The 15,583-nt window shown below is 44.9% G+C and overlaps 1 pseudogene; it reads left to right on the top strand.

The window, feature by feature from the left end:
* LOC110320771 overlaps positions 1-1,851 on the top strand; it is a 32,226-nt pseudogene extending 30,375 nt beyond the window's left edge.
* The last annotated feature ends 13,732 nt before the right edge of the window (positions 1,852-15,583 follow it).

Raw genomic sequence — 15,583 nt, forward strand, 5'->3', positions numbered from 1 at the left:
AATCTTCTAGATTCAATCACCACTGTGTCTCAAGATCTCCATACCAAGATCCAGATCAGAAACTTCTATCTCCCAGCCTCCAGATTAGGGTCACTGGTGAGCCTTCCAATTCTGGATTGTAGTTCATTTCAAATATAGTCAAGTTGACAACCAGGAATAGCCACTATAGACAGCATAAGAACATGGCTCCAAACTCAGCTAAGCAGGGGTCTTAGGGGCTCACAGAGACTGAAGTGGCAGTCAGGGGGCCTGTGTGGTTCTAACCTCCATCCTCTGCATATATGCTGTGGTTGTGTAGCTTGGTGTTCTGTGGGACTTCTAACAGTGGGAGTGTGTGTGGGTGCACGCATGCACATGCACACACGCGCGTGCGCGCGCGCGCGCACACACACACACACACACACACACACCAATAATTATAGAAGAAGATGTCATGAAGTTGACAGGAAGTAGAGGAAAATGGAAGTAGTTGGAGAGACGGTTGATTTTCTTTGATCTGATTGTGACTATGCTCTGGTTCTTCCCTTTCAAAGTAAGAAAGTTTTTAAGTTAATGTTGGATTTTTACAGGAACATTCAGTTGAGAGTTTAAAAGTTGAACTTTTAAAAGAGATGATGGATTTTTAAAGATTGGGTATTATATAGGGACTGAACTTTTAATGTGTTTGAATTTGTAAAGTCTGGGATTTTTTTAAGTTATTTATATTTTCAATGTGAGATCTTATTTTTTGTTTGTTTGTTTTTTATTTTTTGGGTTTTTTTGGGAGACAGGGTTTCTCTGTATAGCCCTGGCTGTCCTGGAACTCGCTCTGTAGACCAGGCTGGCCTCGAACTCAGAAATCTGCCTGCCTCTGCCTCCCTAGTGCTGGGATTAAAGGTGTGCACCACCACGCCCGGCTTACTGTGAGATCTTAGGGATGAGTGAAAAAATAAAAAAGGTTTGTGGCTTAATGGTGGTATGTTTGTGTGTCACACTGACAAGGAGTTAATTGTGCTAGACAGTTTCATGTCGATTTGACACAAGTTATTGTCATCTGATAAGAGGGAACCTCAAATTAAGAAAATGCCTCCATAAGATCCACAGGCAAGCAAGCCTATTTGTAGGGCATTTTCTTAATTAGTGATTGATGGGGAGGGCCCAGCTCATTGTGGATGAGGCCACCCCTGGGCTGGTGGTCCTGGGTTCTGTAAGAGGGCAGGCTGAGCAAGCCACAAGGGGCAAGCCAGTAGGCAGCACTCCTCCATGGCCTCTGCACATATGCATGTAAGTGTAGAGTCAGCCTTTACAGCACCAACAATCAGTAATGGTTCTTTTATCCTTATTTAATCACTTCATTGTCTAACTTTTTATTATTTTAATTTCTCACATCCACACTGGAAGAAATAAGAAATCCAAGATAGTATAACTTCACTGATTTTATTTATTCTCTGACCTACCTTAATGTTGTGTAAAAGTTTCCTTCAAGATTGAAACACTCCATTCTGCAGGAAGCATCTTAAGGAGGAAGATACAAGGGCAACATTGCGGAGACAAAGATAGAACTGCAGTGACCACACTGCTGCCTTGGTGCAAATTCACCCCAGCTACCCTTGCCAAGAGTCCTGAAACACAAAATCTTTGGCCAAAAACGCACTAAGCCATCTCCAAGTTTGAAGCATTCAGCAAGTGGTGGCAAGGCAGAGCCATCAGAAGAGAATCCCTAATTTCCATGACAAATATGGAAATGCTATATTAGCAGATGGAGGCATCTTCTGTGTTTCTACATGGACATATACAGCCACACAAATTGGAATAGAATGAAACCTGTCCCCTGTTGGCAGAGTCACCCCAAAGGAATGGAGAGATCAGTAGTCATGCCAGCTGGTATAATAATCAAGGAATTGTTTCCAAACCAACTCAGAAGTGAATGCCAAGTCAAAGAATCGTGTACTCATTAAACTATAGCAGACTGAAGAACAAATAGAGAAATAAAGTACCTTGAAACCTTAAAAAATAAATAAATAAAAGGAAGATACAAAATCCAAAATGGCTTCAGGAAGTCCCTGAAACTGACCAGATTCAATAGGCTATTCCTTGCTAGACTAAGCAATAAAAGCTGAGAGTCCTCCTCTCAGACAGAAGAAAGCTGAGCTACAAAGAAGACGCCAAGACCAGACCAGAGGCCTAGAAGAAACTCAGACTGGTTGAGGTTCCTGGGTTAGATACTGTCCACCCTGTCTCGCTGTCTGTAGGCTGTACAGTGTGTGTCACATTCTCAGCTTTGTGAGTTGTTACCTGTGCTGGAGTGGGTTTTGGTGATACAGCTGCCATTTCTGCTCTTATAAGTAATCTCTCACCCATACTCCTGTAAGTAACTCCAGTAAAACTTACTGGCTTACTAAGTTAGACTTCAGTGGTATCCTTACTATGGTCCAAGTTAGGAGTCCTATCTTGGACAGTAGACATGTGTGCTCTATCTTCTTAGAAAGTTTTGTCACCCAACACTTCAATGGGACAGTAAATTCCCATACCCATGGAGACATTGAACCAGTCCTCTTTTTTTGTTGTTGTTTACTTTTGAGATGGGGGTCTCTCTTTGTAAACCTGACTGGCCTAGAACTCAATATGCAGACAAGGCTTGCTTTGAACTCCTAGAGACCACCTTTCTCTGCTTCTTGAGTGCTGAGCGATGGGATTAAAGGCATGGTCCATCAGGCCCAGATGTTACTGTGTATGTTTTGTTTTGCTTTGTTTTTGTTTGTTTTGAGATAGGGTCCTGATTTGTAAAACAGGCTGTTCTTGAACTTGAGATCTCCTTGTCTCAGTTTCCTGAGTGATAGGTTTACAGGCATGTGCCAACAAACCCAACATAATGTCATTATGATGAGTAACCTGAACCTATTGAGAAAATTGCTTTCCCCACCCCATAAAAACTTCAACCTGGCATTTTGTTGCTTCTCTGTGAGTTTAATTTTATTGTAACATCACAAGCATTTTCTTTTCTTTTTTTTAAAGATGTATTTATTTATTGTATGAAAGTACACTGTAGTTGTCTTCTGACACACCAGAAGAGGGAGTCAGATCTCATTACAGATGGTTGTGAGCCACCATGTGGTTGCTGGGATTTGAACTCGGGACCTCTGGAAGAGCAGTCAGTGCTCTTACCCACTGAGCCATCTCACCAGCCCCCACGAGTATTTTCTAATGATACCCCTGGGAAGCGCTTCACTATTTGTATATAATTTATTAGTCCCAGGCGTGTGTGACAGCAATGGCGGTTGCAGTGTGCCACAGCATTTCCGTAATCAGAAGAGAATTAGGGTCTCATTCCCACCCTACCTAGTGACGCAGGGATGAAGATGGCAGAGGTCATTGTCTTCTTTGCAAATGAGAAACAGGTATAGGTGTGAGGAGACCCACCCGTGGCCACCGAGCCCTGGGAAGTCTGTTGAGTGACAGCGCCTGGTTGTTAGCTTAGATATCTACTTGCCAGCTGGGGGAATTGCTCAGGACCACAAGACATTCAGAAGAGAAACTTGGCTATTTCCTGGTTGTTGCAATTTAGGGGGCTTCTAAATGTATGCCATTGCTTTGCAAGCTTTATAAAACTGGCTTAGTAAAATTGTTCCCCCATGCTCGCTCAGAATGGGCAACTGGGCCAGAAAGTGGTCCCAATGATATCAAACCCAGAAATCTTTGCTTTGCAACCATGTGAGTCAGGTAGTTCAGCTTGCATTCACGACTGACTATCCAGTGGTGGCTTGTCATCATGAAGACAGGGAAAGATGGTGCTACAGTGTCATCTGTCAGAACTAGGTGACTTTACTTTGAAATTAAAAAAAAACCTTTTATTTTATTTTATGTGGATGAGTGTGTGTATGTGCATCATGAATCTGACTGGTGCCTGTGGAGGTCAGAAGAGTGTTGGATTGGCTGGCACTTAAGTTACAGATGGTTGTGAACCACCGCATGGGAGGTAAACTAAAGTGAGCTTGGTGAAGTCTTCCTACATCAAAGATGGGACCTCCAGCTCCCAGATAGAGGCCCGAAGCCAGCATGGAAGGAGTTTGGTATGCTCTTTAATTGAGCCCTCTTGTATCATGTTGTAGGCGTTTTTTTCCAGAAAGCAGCTTCTTTTGTTTGTTTGTTTTTCGAGACAGGGTTTTTCTGTATAGTCCTGGCTGTCCTGGAACTCACTTTGTAGACCAGGCTGGCCTCGAACTCAGAAATCCACCTGCCTCTGCCTCCCAAGTGCTGGGATTAAAGGTGTGTGCCACCACCGCCCGGCCAGAAAGCAGCTTCTTGAAGTGTGAGATTAGGGTTGCAAAGTACACACAAGCCTAAAACCTTTGTTAGCGTGGAGGTAGAGGCCATGGACTTGAGACCACGTGGCAGCATTTTAAAGGCAATGTTGCTTGGCATAATGCACAGTGCAAGCTGTTTATTCCTGTGTCCTAGCTCTGCTGTCTCCTTACTCCTTAGGGAGTCCATCAGGGACCTTTGTTAAATTCCTGGTGTCCAAGGCTTCTTTGGAAATCAGGTTTCTCCTCTTGAATGTATCTGCCACACCTGAGTCAGTATTCTACCCAAATGGGAAAGGGCCCCATCATTTTCAGGGACAGCAATTAAATCCAGACCTCATCATAACCTCATTAGCACTTGGGTTATATGTCTATTTTACAGACTGTGCGATAGTACTACCCCAGAACTACCCTTATGACATGGCTCTACCTTAACTTTTTCAACTTCTAGGATCCCTCACCATGCCTTCTGCTTCAGACTTCCATCATCTGTCCTTTATCTCCTGTCTGAATTGCTCTTAGACATCCTGTGGACCATCAATGAATATCAGCAAAGCCTTGTTGCCTCCTCAGGCTATAAGTAACATGCTCTCCTCTGATTGTGAGTGATGACCATTATGTATATGCCGCTGAAAGGTCTGTACTCAATTGACATACAACCAATATTTATATAAAGGCATTTGATATTTATGTAAAGGTTCTTTACAGTGTTTTCCCATGTGCTCTTGGTGCTGGCAATGCTGCCAGGTACAGAGCACCCGTGTCTAATGAGGGAAACAGACTGAAAAACTTGTGCAAATTTACACAGCTGGTGAGCAGGTGAGCCGTGTCAGGATCCACACAGTCTTCTGATACAAAGCATTTTCTTATCACGGGACCAAAGATTTGGATGAGAAGGGTGCACAGGTAATACCTCTTCCCTGCTGTAATATGAGTTAGCCCTGTGGAGGCTCTTATACCTGGGCAGGCCCATGGAGTGAAGGGTGAGGTTTTAAACTGCAGGAAACACCGATCTTTAGCCACTGTTCAGAGGCTAATCCAGGTAGAGAAGCACAAGATAACAAGGAGAAGCACGAAATAACAAGGAGAAGCACAAGATAACAAGGTGTTATCGCAAATGTTTGCTCTACTTTCAAATCCGTCTGTTCCTGATTGTGTCTTTTGGTCCAGAGGCTGGGGAAGTGAAGCTCAGTGAGCAGGAGCACAGAGGGCCCAGGAGGCTGCCACAGCTGGGGTTTGCCAAGAGGGATGGAGAATAGATGGTTTCAAAAGCAGAGTTTAGGTTCTCTTGTCCTTGTTAGGATTTTAGGTGAAGGGTGGAGGAGGGCCCTCGAGTTCTTCTGAGTTCTTCTAGTCTTCCAGAGTTCTAGACTTTGGAGATTTTAATGAATTAACTAATCAGTTACTTCATGTATGTGGGCATATATGTGTGTAGGAGGTCTGAGGTCAACTTTGGTTGTCATTCCTCAGGAATTGTCCACCTTATTTTTTCAGACAAGGTCTCGCCTACTGGTACCTGGGGGCTGTCATCTTGGGTAGAGTGATTGGCCAGAGAGGCTCAGTACTCTTCCCATTTCTATTTCCCTGCACAGGCCTTAGAAGTGTGTGCCACCACACCAGCTTGCTTGCTGCCTTACTCCCTCCCTCCCTCCCTCCCTCCCTCCCTCCCTCTCCTTCTTTCTCTTGTTCTTTTTGGCATTTCAGCTTTAATTAGCATGAATAAAGAATATTATTTTAGTTTCTTTTTTAAAAAAGTCTGCCCCTTTTACCCTTTAGCTCTGCCTCCCACCAGAAGGCACTTCCTGTCCGACCGTCTGAGACGTTCATTGGCAGCTCTCCACAGTTTAGCTGTCTTTCAGAATGAATTGCTCGGCTCCAGATCTCTCAGCTGATTAAGGAGCTAATTGCTGCATAGTAGAGTTGGGGTTTGAAAACTGAGATGGCAGCCAGGCCTGGTGGCGCAGGCCTTTAATCCCAGCACTCGGGAGGCAGAGGCAGGCGGATTTCTGAGTTCGAGGCCAGCCTGGTCTACCAAGTGAGTTCCAGGACAGCCAGGGCTATACAGAGAAACCCTGTCTCGAAAAACCAAAAAAAAAAAAAAAAAATAAATAAATAAAAAAAAAAATAATAATAATAAAAAAAAGAAAACTGAGATGGCTCTTTCCTGAGCCCAGCCCTCCACTCCCCACCCCCTGCCCCCGTGTATTTTCCCAGGTAGACGGTTACTCTGCCTCAAAGGTTACCTGGCCTCCTTCTAGTCTGCATTCAGCCTTCTCTAGAGAACTCAAGAAAGAGAAGAAACCAGTGACTACTCCAGGGAGTGTCTGACCTTGTAACCCGGGCTCTACTTAAATATCATTCTGTTCTCCACTACATTCCCAATGCTTTACAAAATTTTTAAATTTTGTTTTTCTTGAGAATGTCATGCATGAGTGTACTGTATAAATTGTTTTCGTCTGTCTGTCTCTCTGACTCCTTCCATTTTCCTGTACTACCTTTCAAATTCATCACCTTCTTTATAACTGGTGTTGTGTGTGCATGTGTGTGTATATAACACACACATGGACACACAACTGAGTCCAGTGCGCATCTCTGGAGAAAACTGACTCTCCTTCCTCAGCAGCCATTGCTTGCCTGTAGTTCTCCATCCAGGGCTTGGGGCCGTGTTAAATTTACCCATCCGTGTTGGGATATTTCCTGGGGTGGTCTTGTATAGGTCTAATGCGCAGCCATTGTTGAGAGCTCATGGGTGCAGCATCTCTGTCATGTCTGGAAGACACTATCTCAAAGCAGTTGTCTGATCATCTGCTCCCACAGTCTTTCTGCCCTTTTTCCTTTACTTGAGCATTGGGTATAGCAATTGTGTTATAAATGTCCTAATAGGGTCTAGGTTCCCCACAATTACTTCCTTTCTGCCTTTTGACCAGATGTAGATCGCTATAAAATATATTGTGTATATTATATAAATATATAGTATATAAGATATTGTACATATTATATATATGTATTTCATTTTTCACTACATAGAAAGCCTTTGCAGCTCCAATCCACTGCCCATAGACCATATGTACCCTAGGATAATTTTACCCCCTAAAAATGTAAATAATATATAGATTTTAAACTTTATTGTGCCATTCCTCGTGGGTATGAATTCTGTATTTGATGCCTTGTCCTAGCTGACAGGAACAGTTGCCAACCATCCCAGAAGTTTGCTCCCTACCCAGGAGACCACAGTGACTGCGGGCAGTGTGTGGTTCATTCATGCCTCCAGCGAATCTAACAACAATGAATCCTGAATATTTAAAGGGGCTGGACAAGTGGCCTTTAAAAAAAAAAAAAAAAGGTAGGCTTTATTTCCTCTTTGGAACACTCTGATCAAAACAAAGTGACTAGGCAGCATATGGTCACAATAACAGGTGGCTCTGGAGGTCCCCTGTGACTTGTTGGCCTGCAGAGCCTGGCCTCCTTTGGGCCTTGGAGGAGAACCCTGTTGTGCTGGAGACCTGCACAGAGGCTGCACAGGGAGCCAATAGAGCGTGTCTGCAGCTGGCCTTGCCTGCTCTTGACTCCTAAGTGAGTTACAGGGAAGTGGAGACAATGCTGAGAAGAATGTGGGGGAGAGAGCTGTTGGTGGAAGGAAGTGAGACTGGTCAGGGCTTCCCCCCAGCTGCTCACAGGGTTGTGCTCTCTGAGGCATGCCTTTCTCCACTGAACTCGATCGAAGGTGGATTAGTCACCCATAATGAAGACTCTATAGATCCTCTCCCCCCAAGACTGGAGCTCCCTTGAATTGGAGTGCACGGCCATGATCGGTTAGGTAGAGTAATTATTTATTTTTGAGAGAGTCTGACTATATATATAGCTCATGCCGCCCTAGAGCTTGCCACGCAGCCACCCTGGCTTCATCACTCAGGGTCTTCTTGCTTTAGCCTCACAGATGTTGAGATGACGAGTTTGTACTGTCACAACCCGTTTAAGGTCTTTAAAAGATCACTTCCCTTTTGCCAAGACCACATTTGACTGGGCACAGGTGACCTGAGTTGTTGTCTCAGAGCCACATGCACTACAGTTATGACGTGGTGGAAGTCACCCAATCCCAGGTCACATCTGTGAAATCGGGTTCAGAACGCTTTCTTCCACATGTTATAAAAACCAGACCTGAGGTCTGTCTGGCAGGGGATGGCTCAGCTGGTCAGGCTCTTGCCTGTCCCAGGAGCATGAGGACTGGGTTTAGTCTGTTGACTACATCTGGGTGGTGTGGAGGAGTCTCCTTGGGGCTGCCTAGCTAACCACTCTGAGGTCCAGACCAGAGAGAGCCTCATTTCAGAGGAGGCGAATGGGCGTCTGAAGACGATTCCTGATGTTGTCCTCTGGCCCCTCAATGCACATATATACATGCCCATGTACCAGCACACACATGCATTTGCACATACTGGGGCACACATACACACTCAAAGGGGAACACCTGCATGCATTCAAAAATTAACTCTAGCACCGAACAGGAGTATGATGGTTGAAATGTAAGAGATCTATAAACTGTCTATACTCGAATGTCTCACAGACTTGACCAAAAACACATTCAAGCAAATGTGATGGATAGAAATGGTTTGGCCGTAAGTAGGGTCTGCTTTTGCTTTCTCAGCACGACTCAGCATTGGCTATGCCAGATGCCACGTCAGAAGGCATAGAGGCTGGCATGTGCAAACTCCTCCACACTCACCCCCCAACTTAGCATAGTTGGATTTATGACTATTCCATTTTACAGGGGGTGAAAACAATTGAGTATTCAAAAGAAATTTCAAACTTTTTGAATTTTGATTTTTTTTCCCCCCCATAGATGATAGTGGCGGGGTGCCTCTAGCACTCCAAGATAATGAGCGTGACAGGACACTATACTGCATTGTGTGGCTTGGCTAGGGTGTTCTGTAGGTTAAGGGGATCCAATGCAAGTCGTCTTATGGTATTTTCATGTTTTATTGGGACATGATCCCATTGTCAATGCTGGATATCTGTATTCCAAACAAGCTGTATTCACTAAATGAAGGAAGTCCATTTGGGGATGTGCCTCTCATCAACACATTCATCTTAGTATGTGCTGCTAAAGGAAGGTGGACTGAACGTGTGGCTCTCTCTCTCTCTTCTGTGATGGCTTGGGTTGATTTCCTACCTGGGTTACTTCATCCAGAGTGTGGAGCAGGATGGCCAGAGAATTCCTGGCATCATTATCTTGAACAGCTGTTTTCTTGGAAGCCAAGAGAAATTTATTTCTTGCTCACAGGGTGACAAGCATCTTTCCCACAGTTTCTACCAAACCTCTTCCCATACTTCTCTCTCGTTTTCTTAGTTACACACACATTCTAAACTCTGGGGGATAGGATTGCTTTTAAGGACTCAGGGGTAGGGTGTGAACCAAATTAGGCCCATATTCTGACGGAAGAGAGGTGGTAATTGTCATAGAATGAGTGTGACAGTGGTTGGTTTGGGGAAAGCTGACACAAAATTACTCTTTGTAAGTGAGCTTTAGAGAGAGAGAGGGAGAGAGAGAGAGAGAGAGAGAGAGAGAGAGAGAGAGAGNAGAGAGAGAGAGAGAGAGAGAGAGAGAGAGAGAGAGAGAGAGAAGCCAGGATTGGGCTTTAAAGTGTGAAAGCATTAAAGAGGAATAGAATATCGTATCAGTAACAATATAATGAAATCTTGATGGGAAAGAGGCTTCTCTTTAGAACCTCAAGAGGGGCTGCATTACGAGGGATAGCTTAAGGTAAAAGTCACCATGGGGAGGAGAACAGGGTAGGGGGTAGAGGAACCCAGAGGAGAACCTTCAAAGAAACCCCCAAGGAAAGTGAAAAGTATTTATATCCTTTCAGGACCTGGTGGGAAGTTCCACACCATGTGATTCTTGTCTGGGACAGACCACTTGGCAAAGGACGTTGAGCGACTGGGTACTGGGCAGTACCAAACATTTGGTACTGGGAAGCAAAACATGGCTTCTGGATTCTCTGTCCCAGAAAGAGAGGGGCACAGGTGTGGAGCATGATCGATTTCTTCAGCTGCGGGATCCAGCTGTTTAGAGTGACTAGTGTCTTAAAGTGGCAGGCCCATGATCTAACAGTCATTGCTAGTGTGGCTCATGTGCCCCAGTTGGAAAGCTCACCTGGGATTCAGTCCTCTGGTTTGCCTCCGTCCCCTGTAACTTTTTTTTTTTTTTTTTTTTCTGAGACAGGGTTTCTCTGTATAGCCTTGGCTGTCCTGGAACTCACTTTGTAGACCAGGCTGACCTCGAACTCAGAAATCCACCTGCCTCTGCCTCCACTCGTGCTCGGATTAAAGGTGTGCGCCACCACACCTGGCTTCTCAAATCCTATTTTTAATGATAGTTCTTTTTTTTCTTTTTTTTTTAAGCTTTATTTATTTATTATATGTAATTACACACATAGCTGTCTTCAGACACTCCAGAAGAGGAGGTCAGGTCTTGTTACAGATGGTTATGAGCCACCATGTGGTTGCTGGGATTTGAACTCAGGACCTTTGAAAGAGCAGTCGGGTGCTCTTACCCACTGAGCCATCTCACCAGCCCTTAATGATAGTTCTTAAATGCTTTAACCGCCCTTGTAGCTCACCACCCACCAGAGGTAGTGGAGAAGAAAGGATGAAGGAGGGAAGTGGACCTGTTTAGAAAGGTTCTTTGATGCAACTCCCATCTGTGTTGTCTGGAAATTGGCAGTTCAGTTCACAGGTCAGCAACGGCAGCTTGATTTATTCGCAAACCCTTCATGGATACACCAGCGGTCCAGTTCGGTAGTGTCAGGTTAGCAACAGTGGTGAAGTGACCTAGCAGAGACAGCCAGGCCTGTCTCAGCTTGAGTCAGCAGGAGGGACTAACAGGAACATCAGGAAAGATTTTTAGCTGTGTCTTTCTCAGGGGAGCGAAGATCAGGGAAGACGCAAGACCCTCAAGTGTTGCACAGCTGGCTGTACCAGCAAGCCATGCTCTGTCTCACTCAGTGGAGTCCCATTTATACCTTCCAAACATGTCCTCCACGTGCCTGGCCTCAGCACAGGTCTTGCCTCAGTACGTGCATCCAATCAGCCCGAGTCCTCAGAGTCCTGACAAATGCAGCTCAGACTATGCAATGTAAGGTGGACCAGCATGTGTGTTGTTAGCAAAGACTCCTTCATCATGTGTCCTTTCACATGCTTGCTTTAGCAGAACATCTTCTCTCCTGTGTCTGCTTCAGGGAAACGTTCCTTCATGAGTCTGCCTTAGCCTTTCACCCATGTCCACTTCAGGAAAACACTCACTCCTTCATGTGTTTGCCCCAGCAAAACACCATCCAATACAACTGACTCTCCAAAGAACCTTTAGGTTTCCACTTCAGTCCCCGTTTCCTCCCTAGTAGGAGTGCATTCTTCGTAAATCAAAGGTCTAGACAGGCTTTGACACGCCCAAGCTAGACACCTGAGGGTGATTTCCTCTGAGGACTGGCTAAAGCAAGGAGACTCATTGTAGTCTCGATGGGAGTTTGTGAATGGAGGCTGCTGTGGGGGATGCTGATGGTATTATGCATGCAGAAGGCGGAGGAGGAAAAGAGGGAGAAGGAAGGAGATGGAGGAGAAGGAGGAGGAGGTGGGGGAGGAGGAAGCAAGAAGCAAAGAAAAAAGAAGAAAGACTTGGGGTTGTGCCAGACTGGAGGGCCAGATACAAACGGTGCAGACTGAGGGATGGGGCTTCCCCATGAACCTGCACTAGCTGAGCTCCAGAGCGATCACTGTGTTGTTCAGTGGTGCCCTAGAAAGGGCGCTGCCATCGCTGCCTTGAAACTTAGTGTTGAATCGTGTGCAACAGGTCACTGGTCCTCTTCTAGTAAGGGAAGAAACATCAGGTGCCACTAGCATCCACATCTTGCAGAGGAGGTGGTTAAAGATTACAGGGGTTGCATGGCTAAAGATGCCCCATGAGTGAACAGTTACCTCCTGTTCCCAGGGTCTCTCAGCCAGATTCATCAGTGCCGTATGTATGTTGTGAGTGCCTGCAGACTTCATACCATGGCATCATGAGCTCCTCAGCTGGGTTCATCCACATGAGACCCAATAGGCAAAGCTGATGCCCCAACTGTAGATGGGTTGAGGTGGGCTAGAGGAGTTTACACTGTACTGGATCATTCTGTTTACAGATGGCTTCTGGATGCAATGGTTTGTGGTCTCTGCTACTTCAAACCATACGCTTTGTTGGGGCTAATGCCCTGCTTGGCTTGAATAGAAGGAACTGCCCTTGTGTTTACCAGGGGGTAAAATGTATGAGTTTCCCTTTGAAAAGCCCTATCCACTCCACTCAGTTTCTATCTATGTAAATGTATGTTTTTTTTCCCCCCATCTTTTTCTGCACTGGAGACTTGGCTTTAAAAGAAATGAAATATTATGCAATTACCGAATACTGGCATGAGCTCTGGACAGCCACGTGGTCCCACACACGTGCCTCTTCTCAGGGGGCTCCGGTCAGCATTTCCAGTGAAACAGTTCTGAGAAGCAGTTATTCAAATAACTCCACCCTCCAAAGAATTCCTCCTGGTTCAGTGGGAGCTAGGGGAATATAATTAACTTGAATATGGGTTTGGATTGGCCATTTGAGATATTAGAATTTAGAGATTTGGGATGTCAAACCACCTCTTTGGATTTAGATGGGAACAACAGAATAAAACATCATGAAAGTATCACATAGTCCACATTTAGACTGTGATGAATGTTGATTTTATTCTCCTTCATTAGAAGGCTGAGATTTTTTTTTCCCTTCAATATGAAAAAGGAAAAAGAAGAGTGTCTGGGAGTGAAGGTCTCTGTGTGGTCTCTCCTCCAGGCTCCTCAATGATGCTTGGGGAACCTCAAGTTCCCCAAGTGAGGCTCATTACACGGGAGACAAATGCAGTCCAGACCATAGGGGATAGGAGAACAGAGAGTGGAGAGCCTTCCTGTTGAACTAGCTCGTCCAGTTAAGAAGGTAAGCAAAGAGTGTGCAAGCAAAAGGTGCTTCTCAGATGGCGTCATCACGTCGTGAAACAATATTATACAATTCCAGGAATGCCACCCCCCTAAATTCATTTTTTAATACATTTTATGCTCATTTTATTTATCATTATTATTAGTGTGTGTGTGTGTGTGTGCATGTGTATTCGTGTGTGTGTGTGTGTGTGTGTGTGTGTGTGTGTGTCGGGGGGATGCTGACCTCAACATCACCTTTGCTATCACCTTTTATCTCATTTCTGAAGACCTGGTTTTCAGAGTCACCATTTCGGCCTGCCTGACAGTGTCTCTAGGCTCTGCCTTGTCTCTGCACAGTGGTCCTGCCGTCACCGATGCAGGCTACTGCATCCCACTTTTAAACAGGTGCCAGGCATCCAAGTGCCTGTGCTCCCTTTACCCACTGACCCATTTCCCAAGGGCCCACCCTCGACGTTCTGAGCCTTGTCAGGGTTTAACGATTGGATTTAAAAAAAAAAAAATAGCTGGGGTGAGATGGTAGTTAAGACCACTGGCTGCTCTTTCAGAGGACCCATGTTTGATTCTCAGCACCCACATGGCAGCTCAGGACTGTTTGTGAGTCCAGCTTTAGTGTATCTAATACCCTCTTCTAGCTTCCACAGGCACCAGGCACACAGGTGATACACATCTATCTATCTATCTATCTATCTATCTATCTATCTATCTATCTATCTATCTTTCTATCTATCTATCTATCTCATGATGGTTCCAAACAGCTAATGAGAGATCATCTATATTTTTTTTAATTAATTATTTTTATGCATACTGATACTTTGTTTGCATGTATGTCTGTGCATCTCATGTGTACAGTACCCATGAAATCCAGAAGAGGGTGGCAGATCCTCTGAGACTGGCATTACAGAAGATTGTGAGCTGCCAGGTGGGTGCTGGGAATTGAACCCTACCACTAGGGAAAAATATCCAGTGCTCTTAATCACTGAGCCCTCTCCCCAGCTTGCTGATCTTTAGGTTAGTGTGCAGAGTAGATTGTTGTATTCGCATATGTTCATGTGCCAGCTCACCCTTTCCCTGTGCCCCCTCCCTGCTTCTGGCTGCCTCACTTCCTTAATGCTTTTTGCCTCTGGGTTATAAATAGTCCATTATCCTCTTCCCCATCACTACTAGGATTTCTTATATCCTTTCCATGATCGATGGGAGGGGCCATTTAATGCCCTACTTTTCAGCGTGTTGAAGCCAATCTCAGGTTGAAGTCTTTTCTTCCCAAATGACATCCTTTGCAAGCCTTTCCTGGGGACAGCTCCCCTGAGAGTACAGGTGCGGAGATGTTTGAGAATTCTAGAATTAGCCAGGCATGGTAGCACACACAGTCTGAGGCAGAGGTAGGGAGATCTATAAGTTCAAGGCCAGCTTGGTCTACAGAGCAAGTTCCAGGACAGCTGGAGCTACTCAGAAAAACCCTGTCTAACGCACCCTCCTCCTTCCCTGACAAAACAACTCTCAAAAGAATTCTGGAGTTGGATGATCTTTACCAATCAACCATAAAATAACCCCTTGCCCATCCTGGCTTGTGGTCTCCCTGGAAGCCATGGCCTGAGTACCAAGAAGCTGGCAAAGGAACCAAATGCCCATTCTGACCCACAGCACGAGGCCTCTCACTGCGTCTAATATTTCAACTTGGAAGATAGCAGCCTATATTTTGAACATTCTTTTTCTCACTTTTATGAAACTGGCTTTAAATTACCCGTGTGCCAATTGGGGTCAGACTTTATGGTGGTTTGTCAGAAGTAACAAATACGATGGGTTAGGTTCAAGCCAGTTAATTCTGTGCTAGAAGCTATGAATTCATAAGAGGTCAGAGAGCCAGAAAAATGGTCACTTAGCTAAGGATCTTGACATCGAGATCAGTAGGGTATCCAAAGAGTTATGGAATATTCAACAACCTATGGCAGAGTTGAAGATTTTCAATCATGATTTTCTGGAACTGTAAGAAAGGACGTGGCCAAGAATATATAGAATACACCCTGGGCTTAATTTTTTTAAAGTTAGTTTACATATATAAAACTAAAATATAAAGTGACTGCTGGTAGATCTAGCATATAGTACTTGTGTCGAGCCTAGGGCTGCTCACTAAGGTATTTACTGATGATCTAGAAACATGGTGTAGATGCAGGAAATGAGACTGTAGCTCTGTGTGCACACTGTAGGTAGAGTGCTAGAGAAGGTGTCTGCCCAAGGTCACATCAGCCTTTTTGCATGAGAGCAATTTAGCTGTGGTGGCTCAGAGTTCAGCCTTCTTTTTTTTTTTTTTT

The sequence above is a fragment of the Mus pahari genome, chromosome 4 (genome assembly GCF_900095145.1).
Source record: "Mus pahari chromosome 4, PAHARI_EIJ_v1.1, whole genome shotgun sequence".
Lineage (NCBI taxonomy): Eukaryota > Metazoa > Chordata > Mammalia > Rodentia > Muridae > Mus > Mus pahari.